Genomic DNA, 13,002 nt, shown 5'->3' with positions numbered 1-13,002 from the left:
GTTCCTAAGACCATCAGAAATATGTGTTTTCTGATGGTCTTAGGTGACCCCTGTGACAGGGTCATTCAATCCCCAAAGGGGTCGCGACCCACAGGTTGAGAACCACTGGTCTTGACCTAGGGTTGGCAAACTGTGGTTCTCAAGCCACATGTGACTCATTCGATATATACATGTGGTTCTGAAGTAAAATTGAAAAAAATCTAAAGGATATTATTCAGATAATGGTGACTTTGTTTGTAAGAATATACTCATGGTTCTCAAATAATCTTTAAATTGTTGTGAGGGACAGGATTGACTCTTCCATCTCAAAAGTGTGCCAGCCGCTGCTCTAGAGAATACAATTCTTGAAGACAGTAACCCCGTATCATCCATTTCTTCAAATATAATTTATTAGGGACATTTTCAAAATACAAATGGAAAAAATACCTATTTTTTCTAACCCCTGTGTGCATGCCCTTTGCCTAAAGGTAATATTAGCCTACGGTCATTGCTGAATGAGAGTGCGTCGTATCCCTAGTTCATGAACTTAGTTGGCACCCTCCTTTTGTACCTCTGGAAGCCTTAGGTGGCGCAGAGGGTTGAGCACTCGACTACCCACCAGGAGATTGGCAGTATGAGCCCAGGCAGGGATAGCTTGAAAGCAAGTCCTGGTTAATATGCTTCGGAAAGATCAAAACCTTGAAAATCCCATCGAGTACAGTTGTTCTATGCACATATGAAGTCCCAACGAGCTTTAAATTATTCGGCAGCTTTGCTGTTTTGGGTTGTATTGGTGATGGTGGTGGTCTTGATGGTGGTGTTGGTGCTGGTGGTATTGGTGTTGATGGTTTTGGTAGTGATGGTGATGGTGGTGTTGGTGGTAATGGTGGTGGCAGCAGTGATGTTGCTGGTGGTAGTGATGTTGGTGGTGGCAGTGGTAGTGATGGTGGCGGTGGTGGTAGTGGTGGTGGCAGTGGTGGTAGTGGTGGTGGTGGTTACAGTGGCGGTAGTAGTGATGATGGTGGCGGTGGTGGTGATGTTGGTGGTGGTAGTGATGTTGTTGGTGGTGGTGGTAGTGATGGTGTTGTTGTTGTTGTTGGTGGTGGTGGTGGTGGTGGTGATGGTGTTCTTTTCTCCCTTTTTTGGCAGTTCTATTTATTTCGATCAGTGCACCTTAACTTTGAGGGGAGGGGAAGCTACGATCTTCCAGCATCCAGGGAGGGGAGGGACTTTGAAAATTATGGACATCCAACCCTTCGCATCCTTGCAGTTGGGGATACCTTTGCTCCCAGGACATTGAGACCTGTGCTCATGCTTCTCGTGTGCCCTGCCTGGATCCACTTTCTGCTCACGATCAGCCTGCTCTGTTTCCCAGGAGGCTGACCACTGCAGACTGTCACCTGCTCTCGCTTATGTTTCGAGAGTCAGCAGAGCATCAGCAGGCTAGAGGAGAATGGCAAGGACCGAAGACGAATTGCATGTGGCCCGTGACCACCAACCTCCACTGAAGAGGTTGATCTCAGGCAGCCCTCTCATTCAAGTACTGCTCTTCTGGACAGTCACTCCTATGGAGTAGGAGAGCTTCTCGTAATTGTGATTCTTTGGGAAGCTGCCATCTCTAGTGGATTCCTTCACTCTGCTTCAGCTTTCCAAATGGTCCTGTGATGTTCTTCAGTTTCCTCCCGGAATCGTGCAGCTGTTTCCCATCTGAAATGAACCGTTGAGGTGTAGGTGAACAGTTTGGGGGTGGGTAAAGAGGGAAGATAAAAAATTCCATGTAATGTTGACTATCTTCCTTAGAAATGTGCTGATCCTGCTGTAAGAGGTAACAGCTCCTGTGAGGAATTAAGGGACATTTCTGGAGAGCACGTTAAGGGAAAATATCATCATTTGGAACTGGAGGGTCAATTTTTTTTCAGTGCAAATGTTTCCCTCTGAGAATAACAGACTAATTAAGGTTTCCTTCCAGTTAGAGAAACCTTGGTGGCACAGTGGGTTACAGGTTGGACTGTGAGCCACAGGTCAGTGGTTCAAAACCTCCAACCTCTCCAAGAAAGAAAAATGAGGCTTTTTACTCCCGTTAAGAGTCACAGTGTTGGAAACCCACAGAGGTGGTTTTTCTATAGGTTAGCTGTGGGTCAGAATTGACTTGATGACAGTGTGATTTTCTGGTTGATTTATTGAGCCTTCTCAAGGGGCAGAATATCTACTCTAATGATAAATGCTTGATGAATGAATATGTGATTTAAAAATAAATAACCCTGTTTTAGTGACAGAGTAATAAAACCTGCTAAAGGTCAAATCCACTTGTAGTGGACAACTAGTGTTTAGTCTTCCATTCTGGAAAAGGAATTCCTTCAACCGAAGACTATTCCTTGAGCTATACCCGTGGGGCTCAGGGCTTCTTGTTCTTACATTATCCTGACCTCGGATGCAGGGATTTTTAGGGGTTGGGCCAAGTAGACTCTTCCCTGGGACTTTCCACCTGGAACTGGAGAAAGATCCAGTCCCTCCAGGATTTCCAAGCTGGGGCATGGGAAGAACAAGAATAGGAGGGAGTTGTGTTCTCATCTGGGGACACCAAGCTGATATCAGAGAGTGGCCCATTTTCCAGAAATGTCAATAGCTTAAATTAGATTAAAAATAAGCAGGTATTGAGAACTTCATGCCCAGGAGCAGATACAGTATACAATCTACCAACAACACAATTAGGTAGACAAGGCTAAGATACACGAAAGAGGAGAGAAGAGGTGGTGTATGATCAAGGGCTAAATTGTCTATGCCAGATAGAAAGAACAACATCAGTCCTAAAGAAAGAGAGATCAGTAAGCTGGATTCAAATAGCTGAAGCATGCAGCCTGGTGGTTTTGAGGGGTGCCTGGATTTGATCGGCTCCAGGGGAGGCAGAAGAGTCTCAGGCCTGGACGAGTCAAAGGCAAAGAGAGAGGAGAAGACCGCTGCATGGGATCCTGGTGAGTGCCCATGGAAACAGCCATCAAGAAACCAAATGGCATTGCCTTGAGGAGATGGGCTGCAAATGACCTCTTGAAAGTGTTGCAAAGCAAAGACGTCACTCTGATCACTAAGGTGCATCCAGTACTGTCAGTCACCACTTTCAATGCCTGTGAGTCAGGAAGGCTGGAGATGAATGAATGCATCTGAATTACGGTGTTGGTGAGGAATACTAAACATACCATGGACCGCCAGGAGAATGAATACATCGATCTGGGAAGATGTACAGCCAGAATTCTCCTAAGAAGCAAGGATGGACTATGACTATGTCTCATGGACTTTGGGCATGCTACCAGGTGGGACCAGTCCCTGAGGAGGGACATCTGTTTGGTAAAATAGAGGGTGAAACAGAAGAAGGCGGCCCTCAATGAGAGGCATTAACACAGTGACTGCAAGAAAGGGTTTAACCCTTGGTAGGATGGTGCAGGGCGGGGCTGTGTTTCATTCTGTTGAGTGGGTTGCAATCAGTGGGAACGAGCTCGATGGCACCTAACAACAACAACAACAACATGGATGTGGAGGGTAGGAGCATGGCCTGCGAGTCTCTTCGGCTGTGGCTTGGCCATCTTGCTTTAGAAGCTAGATGGTTCTTAGTAAAGGTAATGGCTCTGACCTTCACAGATGAAGCAGATTGGAAGGTCCAGAATGAAACCGGAAATGTGCCCTTAGATTTAACCCGCCCTGTTCCTGTTCCTAGAGGAGGGCAGATGATCTGGGAGCCCTTGTTTCCCTACACTGGTGCATTGAGATGGCCAGTCAGGCAGGTGTGGGGGCAGACTCCTGGTTCTCAGGGCCAGAGGACTGATCTGAGAGGCCTGGCAGACAGGTGAGTGCGCCCCAAATTAGACTGTAGATTCGTCTCAAATTTGAGCAAAGCAAGAACTGTCACAGGGGAAATGGCTCTCCAATTTGAAGAGTATTAATCACCTAATTAAACAGAACACCTGCTCATAAAACTCGTCCCACCCAGGGAAGCAAATTAAACAAAGCGTGAGGATGTGCTGCACAGACGTGGCAGCAGCGTCTGCAGCCGTGGCTGGCCTCCTTGGGCACTGGGGCCCCCAACACTCTCCAGCCAGCTGTTGCACTTGACAGGGCTTTCCAGAACACCAGATTTGTTTAGCAAGCAGTGATTTGTGTGAACTCAGAGAAACCCCTTTCACAGCTTGCCGAGGATCATGGATGCCCTCGGTGTCCAAGGCACTGTGATGAAGGCTTTACACATATGATCTTTCTAATTCTCACAACGGCCAGGGAGAATCTCCTATTGTAGCAGAAGTTTGTGAGGTACTCACAAATCCAGTTGTGTTTTCTTGGACACCTAGGAAGGCTACATTTCGAAGCTTCTTATGTCATCAGCCAAGTCCTCTATCTTTGCCTGTGGACTCCACAAATGGAGGGAAGCTAGTGAAAGGCTCCAGGGTGTATGAGAGACTGGCTGAGCCTTAAGGAACTGGAAACGCAGGGAATCCAGGGTGGATGATCCCTTCAGGACCAGTGGTGTGAGTGGCAATACTGGGAGGGTAGAGGGAGGGTAGATTGGAAAGGGGGAACCGATTACAAGGATCTACATATAACCTCCTCCCTGGGGGATGGACAACAGAAAAGTGGGTGAAGGGAGATGTCGGACAGGGCAAGATATGACAAAATAATAATTTATAAATTATCAAGGGTTCGTGAGGGAGGAGGGAGTGGGGAGAGAGGGGAAAAAGAAAAACTTGCTGCCAGGGGCTTAAGTGGAGAGGAAATGTTTTGAGAATGATGAGGGCAATGACTGTACAGATGTGCTTTACACAATTGGTACATGTATGGATTGTGATAAGAGTTGTATGAGCCCCTAATAAAACTATTAAAAAATATATATATATATATATGAAGGTGCTAAAACTTTTAAATCCCCATCAAGAAGGTCAATGGCTAAATACCTCTATGGTCTATAGGAGGAGGAAAAATTACCTCCTCAGTAATAGGTCGGTGTTGTTATTACAGCCAAACTCAATCCACTGCCATTGAGTTTACTCTGGCCCATAGTAACCTTATATAGCGTTTCTTTATGGGAGCAATCAGCCTTAACTTTCCCCTATGAGGAAATGGCTTACACAATTGGGGGAGGGGGGTAAATCTGTGAATCAAGCCGAAGACCTCCGCCAGCCTACAAGTTTGTAGGGTCTAATAACCTCCAAACTTACAGGTCCAGCAGCAGACCAGGCCAGATGCTTCTATAGGCTGATTTTGCAAGGCCAGGTGATGAGACAAAACAGGGTTCAAAGACTGAGCTTTCCCAAATTCCTATTTACATTGGAGACAGGCCACGCCCCCAAGGAAGCTTCTTTTCCACTGATTGGCTACTGACGTCAGATCACAAAATGGATAGTTGTTGGTTACATAGTGTCTGTATAACCACTGCAAGCACAGCACAGCCAAGCTGATACTGTAATATTAATCACCATATATATTGACCCAGTCTTGACATAGTCCCCCAAATCAGTTATGTGGGGTGATTTCCCAAACAGCAGGGAATTTTCTCTATCCCCAGACAATGTCTCTTCTTATTAATCCATGACATGCCTTTGAAGAGTAACCCATATTCTCTGCCCATTACTGCCCCCCTTGGTCATTAATTTAGCATGCATTTATGTTATAGGTGTGGTGATGCTATGAGCAGTATGATGATGAACTAGGCAATATAATGCTTGCTCTAGCTAATATGAGTCTTGTATGAGCGACATGCGTAAAGCAATAAAATAATGCAATTAATGTATACCTTTATATGCAGGGTTGAACATTGAATTAATAAGGTACACAAGAAGGGAAATAGAGGCTTGCTAAGCTTTAAAGAAATAAATTTGTCATGGAAGGAGACTGAAGAGGCAAAATAAGTCTAGCTGTGATATAATAAGATATGAAGCGTGGTGATGACTCTCATGAGAGTACATGGAAGGGACAGTGGCTTCCAACAGAGGCTTTTTCTACTAGCCACCAGGGAGTCACATAGTCTGCATTCATTCTCCCACCTTAAAAATTTAGAAAAACCAAATATATTTTAACACAAAGGCAGATTGTTTGCAAATTTTAGAAAATAGGAAGAAATGAAAAAAAGCGAATGTGCTAAGATGCACGATTATGCAGCTTCGTGGCCAGGGACGATGCCCAGGCCACCTCCTAGGAGACCCCAGCAGTCTCTCTAAATGGAGGCGATACAGAGTGAGGAGGAGGAGAACATGTCTGGGATTGAAAATCGTCCCATCTTAAAGGAGGAAACTGAACAGAGAGAGAGTTCCAGAGATCAGCAGAAGAAGTCATTTGGGGCTGAGTATTTGTGAAGAAGGAAGAAAGAAAGACCTGAGGCTATAGACAGAACCCTGAGAGAGCAATAGCTAAATAATCTCCAGGGTTCACACTCAAGACTTGGAACAGTTATTGTTGTCACTAGCCAGAGTGAAAAGACCCAGAAGGCACGGGGCCTTGAGGAGAGATCTCAGAGAAACCTTGCCTTTATTGTGCCTTTGCAGCCACAGTCACCTTAAACCCACCATTAAAAATATTAAATACAAAGCCTAGAAGGATATAACTAATTCCGTGCGACTTAACTGTGAGATTAAAAAAGTGAAGACAACGAAGAACAAGTTCCATGGTCTTGAAAGATACACAAGAATACCCAGCCAAGAAATTTCATAATGCTTGATGAATTAGGAATTACTAAGGTCACAAAGAAGTACAAAACTTTGATATAAAGGAAAAAATGATAAAATCAGTAGAAACAGATCCAGCAATGGTAAATATAGCATACTTAAGAGATAAGAATGTTAAAACAGCTATTAGAAATATATTTCTCACGTTTATGAGACAGGAGAAAAATGGAAGCTATATAAATTGTTTTTTCATGGAATAGGTAGTGAATGCACTCATCCAAACCAAACTTACTGGCATCAAGTTGATTCTGATGCATAGCGACCCTATTGCAGAAGGTAGAACTGCCCCTGTGGTTTTCTGAGACTGTAACTCTTTAAGGGAGTAGAAAGCCTCCGCTTTCTCCTGAAGAGTGGCTGGTAATTTTGAACTGCTAACCTTGCAATTAGCAACCAAATGCATAACCCACCACACCCCAGACCTCCTATAGAGAATTAACAGCAGGTAAGACACAACAAAAGAAATTGTATTCAGGATTTATTTTTTAAAGACCCTGTTACACAGTAAATTATTTGAGATGGTTTTTACAGGCACAATCATTGCAGGACTAGGTGGAAACAACCAATAGGGTGCAGGATCTCTAATGTAGGGATTGGACAACTCTGTCATACTGCTGGCTACAAAATGAGGCATCTCAGCAGCAGGACTGTAGGGTTTCACTACAATAAAGAAAGAAGAGCCAAAAGTGGACCTCAAGATCCTGGTGTGCTGAACCACCTTCGTCCGGGAGACGGGGGCTGTCACACCCAAGACGTGCCATCAGCAGAGGGGCAGTATGGAGCAGCAGAGGGGTCCAGCAGCCAAACAACAATTAGGAAACAGACCAGTGGACTTCCCAGTCCATCAAGCCAATAAAGCTAAGTACCTTCAAGCAAGAGCCTCACTTGTGGAGTACAGTGCCTCTAAGCACTTAATTGGGGGAGCTGGGTTTGCTGACCCATGGAGCAAGAATTGAGTGCCTTTGGGCTGATGCTGAAGGTGCAGTGGCATACCCTTTTGGTATTTAGTGGTAGTACTAAAAGAACTTAGTAACATGGCCTGAGCTGGGCAGGAGCCAAGGGACCCTGTAGCTGAGAGGCTGAGCACCAGTGAGAAGTGTATTTGCTGGCATGGCTGAGAGAGGTGCTCCCAACTAAAAGCACTTTACCTTGTGTATTTCTGGCTCTGAATGATAACTTGTTAATTTCTGCAAAAAATCCTGCAATTGTGAACATGGTCTTTGCCTTGTGTGACAATTGCAATGGATCATTGAACCCTTCCTGAAAGTAGGGAGTGCCTTTACAGAGATGGCTGGTCTCAGAAGCAGGAAGGAAGATTGGAGGGTAGAGCCATGTCTGACGTATGCCTTTTAGGAATCAGATCTGAGTTTGAGTTTGCTTCTCCTTCCCCCTTGTGAAGTTAGAGGTCAGATATATACTCTGTTATTTTTAAACCCTTAGAACCCAGTAATAGCCAAATAGCCAAGTTACACTTGAAGAGGAACTTCATAAAACAAAACAAAATAAACCCATGAACATAGAAAATAAGCCCATGGTAAAAGACATTAGGGAAATGCAAATTAATATCACAATGACATACCACCACCAATCCTCTAGGATGGTCAACATCAAAAAAAGATGGAAATGATTCAGTTTGGGTAAGGCTGTGAGCCCCGCTAGAGAAGTGGTTATGTTACCAGAAGGGTGGCAGGTCAAACCCACCAGCCATTCCATGGGAGAAAGCTGTGGAAGTCTGCTCCCATAAAAACGGAGGCCTTGGAAACCCTCTGGGGAAGGTCTACTGTGTTCTATAGGGTCACCAAGAGGCAGAGTGAAAGCAACATCAACAAGCTTAATTAGGGTTTGCTCAGAATGAGGAGAAACTGGAGCCTACACTCATTATTAGAAACAATGTAAAATGTTACAATCGCCTTTGAACATAATGTGATGGTTTCATACACCAAGGTTAGACCCAGCACTTTGAATCTGAAATGCCTCCTGAAGGAAAAGTAGTTGTCCAACAGTGAGTGCTCATAGCATCATTATTCACGATGCATACAAACTGGAAGCTATCTATCTCTCAAACAGGGACTACGTTGTTTTTAAAGTGTTATGTCCATAAAATGGGATACTGCTCACCAACTAAAAGTAAAAAATAAAATAAAACGCTAATAACAGCATAACCGAGAGAACGTCAAAAACGTGAATGATAGAAACTGGGTGCAGAGACAACCATGTGTTGTCTCACTCTATTTCTATAAAATCTAAGGAAAACTGCAGAGACAAAAATCAGATCAGTGGTTGTCTGGGCCTTGTGGGAAAGTGGGGAGAGGAAACTGACTGCAAGCAGGCCTGAAGAAACATTTTGGAAGGATGAAGTGTTCTAAAACTAGATTGTCGTCATGGTCACATGGCTGCATAGATTTCCTAAAACAAATACAGGCGGATTCATTTTCATTTAGAATTCAATACTAAAGTACAATGGTAACAATGTATCACTTGGTCTATAAGATACATAACATAACATAGGAGGAAGGCAATAGTAATATAGTTATTATGACCCGTGGTGAAGCTATTATGACATTATATGCAAGGTAGTGTAATATTAATTGTAAAAACATAGTGATCCATTAACGATATATATTTTAAAGCACTTGCCATTGATTCAAAGCTCTATCATGGCAGCCCTATGTTTGTCAGAGGAGAACTGGGTGCCTTTGGACTTTTATTGACTGGTTTCCCAGAAGTAGATCACCAATTCCATCTTTTGAGGTATCTCTGGGAAAACTTGATTCTTCAACCTTTGATTAGCCATTGGATTAGTGTTAACCATGTTACTCCATGTAGAGAGTGACTCCGTGTTTATTGTATGTAATCCCGTGGAAAACCATCAACAAATCAAACAATATAGCTAAAATTAATCCATGAAATAAAATGAAGTCACAAAATTTCTCAAGATATTTGTGATAGTTGAGGTTTATTGTGCCAACCTGGCCAATAAACACATGTAGGGTTAATTGAAGGGCAGAGAGATAAATGGCTCGGTGAGCCTTGCCTTTCTAGTTCTCTGGTCCCTTCTCTCTGATGGTCAGGCTGCCTTAGCCAGTTCTCTGCCTCCGCTGGCAAAGCTCACTTCCTGGGAGACTTCCCCGAGGAGAAGCCACATGAACTTACCCTGATGCAGCCCTGGGTGCTGGAGCAGCTGCGTGGCACCCCTGCCAGTGCTGAGATGCTTACACCGCATCTATCCACTGGATAGACTTTCTATCCACTGGCCTGTGATCCTCCTGCATTCAGCATCATTGTGTGTGGTTTGTGCATTTGAGGACTTTGTAGATTGGTGTTGGATATATGGGCTAAGTCGGACTTATGGGCTTGGACTGGACAGGGTTGGGATGCTTTCTGAATGTATACTTACCCTTTATATAAAACTCTCTCTTATACATATATGAGTTTCTATGGATTTGTTTCCCTAGTTTACTCAGACTAACTCCATATTAAAAAACAAAGTAAGCAAATTGGAATATAAGAAGAAGGGAAAAAGCAGATGAGGAAAAAAGAAAATCACTAGTAAAATGATAAAGTTAAAACTAATATATCAATAATTACATTAAACATATATAGTCCGAATAATTCAATTTCATGTCTGAGATTTATCAGAGTTGATTCAAAAAGGCAATAGCTCTTGCATAACCCCTTTAAATATAAAAACACAAATAGGTTAAAATACTACTCAGAAAAATTTAGCATAACTAGATTAACACTAGATGAAGTCACATGAATAGGAACTAAAGTGCTGAGTGACAGAACAAAGAGGGTATTCCAACAGGATGAAAAAGGACAAAATTCACCATGAGGCCATAAAAATTCTAAACGTGTGTACACCAGCCACAAAGCTATAAAATACATAAAATAAAAACAGATACAGCTGACAAAGTTTATTGTGCCAACCTGGCCGATAAACACGTGGGGTTAATTGAAAGGCAGAGGGATAAATGGCTTGGTGAGTCTCGCATTTTTAGTTCTCGGGTCTCTTGCTTTGTGAGGGTCGCACCAGGGTGCAGCTGCCTTGGCCAGTTCCCTGCTTCAGCTGGCAAGGCTCACTTCCTGTAAGACATCCCTGAGGAGAAGCCACCTGGACTTATCCCGATGCAGCCCTGGGTGCTGGAGCAGCCATGTGGAGACCGCTGCCAGCACTGAGATGCTTACACATTCACTGACTCGACTTTCCTCCTGCAGTCGGCATCATTGCGTCTGTTTTGTGAGATGGAGGAGGACTTTGTGGACTCGGTTGGACATATGGGTTAATGGGTTAATGTTGGACCTGTGGGCTTGGACAGCTTGGACTTGTGGGTTGGGATGTTTTCTTGATGTACACTTACCCTTTATATAAGACTCTCTCCTACGTAAGAGTTTCTGTGGATTTGTTTCTCTAAAGTACCCAGACTAACACAAGAACTAAAAGAAGAAATTGGGAAATATACAATTACTGTTAGAGATCTCAGCACTTACTATGTCAGTAATTGCTAGAAGTAGTAGCCAGGGACTCAGTAAATAAGCTTCAGAAACACTATCAACCCATTAGGCTCTCTAGGCATGTGGAGAATTCTCACCCAACAATAGCAGATTGCACGTTATTTTCAAGTCCGCTTGAAGTATTCATGAAGATAAGCTATATTCTGGACCATAAAGCAAAGCTAACTAAATTTTATATGATTGAAATCATATAAAAATGATGTACAACCATAACAGAACTAAATAAGAAATTTTTAAAAAACACACAACTATAGGAAAATCCAAAGAATTCTGAAATTAAAGAACACCCTATTAAATAATAATTACCTGTCTATCATTTTTCCATATTATGATGGCTTGTGGATTGCTGTGAAGCTAGAAACTATGTCACAATTATTTCAAATACAAGCACGGTCACCCACATACAAGCACGGTCACACAAGCAGAACTCCCAAGCTAAGAAGAAAGAGTGGATTATCCACGTGGGGGGGTTGGGGGGGCGCGGTCTAGCCACTGTAGACCCTGTGAGCACCTGCAGAACAAGGGGAGGTAGAGTCCCGCAGTCGGGCTGCTGCTCAGGTTGAAAGGAACTCAAAATACAACCAAGGAGCAGCCTCTGCTCCAGAATCCATGACGGGTGGAGGAAGGGTTTCAGGACCTTCATTGGCTGGTGGGGCACAACACAAAATAAGAAGAAACAGTCGCAAACATTCATTAATAATAGGGACTGGTACGAAATTTAAATCTAGGGAAATGGGAAGTCACCAAAAATAAAACGAAATTCATGAACGTCAACCACGAGGCATTAGTGAGCTGAACCAGACTGGGCATGGCCATTTTGAACCAGAACATGATATGGCTTACTAAAGCAGAAGGGACAAATCCAACGGAGTCATGCTTGTCATTCCTTTTTTTTTCTCTACTATTTGCCACTCTGGGTCCACCAAGTTTATTGAACACCTCTTTTTCAGGTTCAAAAATATGTTCCCTTCTAGAATTCTCAGATCTATTACACAAAGTAGAAAATGTTATCTTTTATTTTACAGATGAGACTGATATGAACTTGTCTAAAACCATAAACTATCTTGTAGTAGTATATTTAATTCTATTAACTGACAGTTTTAAGGAAACACTGCTTATTTTTTCCACATTTGTGTTTGCTTTTATATTCATTTTTCTTAAATTATTTTATATTTAAATAGTATTTTTAGAATTTCAGCATCTCTTAGTTTCTCTAAGGCCATCAACACAATTTCTGTAATTTCTCACTCATAAATCTCAGTAAAATACATATGTGTGATAATGTGTAATTTTAAGTACAGGGGCTTTAAAAAATTCAAAGAAAAACTCCATTATCTTTTCATTCCATTTTCCATACTTTTTTTGAAGCTCCTCATATTACTCTATGGTTTTGTAATTTAGAAATGACATAGGCACACACTTTAAAAAGCTACACTTATTAAGAAATAGACTATGTTTTCAAAATATGCTTAACCTAATTTTTATATTTGTTATAAATATAATTATAAATAGTTTGTCTAAAAGTGCAAACAATTATATATTAAACTAGTTGATCACATACAGTGTACTGACATACAGGCACTGGCATACAGTGTTTATAACACTTCTAAGTTATAAGAACTGTACTAGTGACTGGGTCATTATTTCAACTGGAATAACATTATCAAAGAATTCTTTTATAATATAGGTGCAAAACTATAGCCAGAAGTTAAACACAGAATTTAATAATTATTGAGGCTATTCCAATAGTTAATAACCTCAGCTTCTCCCCAACTTCTATTACGATGACGTATAAACCATGAGGTCT

The 13,002-nt window shown here is 42.4% G+C and overlaps 1 pseudogene; it reads right to left on the bottom strand.

The window, feature by feature from the left end:
* The window catches only part of LOC101648099, an 18,170-nt pseudogene that overhangs the window by 3,326 nt on the left and 1,842 nt on the right, over nucleotides 1-13,002 (bottom strand).

This window comes from Echinops telfairi, unplaced genomic scaffold (assembly GCF_000313985.2).
Source record: "Echinops telfairi isolate 266 unplaced genomic scaffold, ASM31398v2 ScPeMD7_7469;HRSCAF=8507_0, whole genome shotgun sequence".
NCBI classification, from domain to species: domain Eukaryota; kingdom Metazoa; phylum Chordata; class Mammalia; order Afrosoricida; family Tenrecidae; genus Echinops; species Echinops telfairi.
This window is presented reverse-complemented; position numbering and strand designations above follow the sequence as displayed.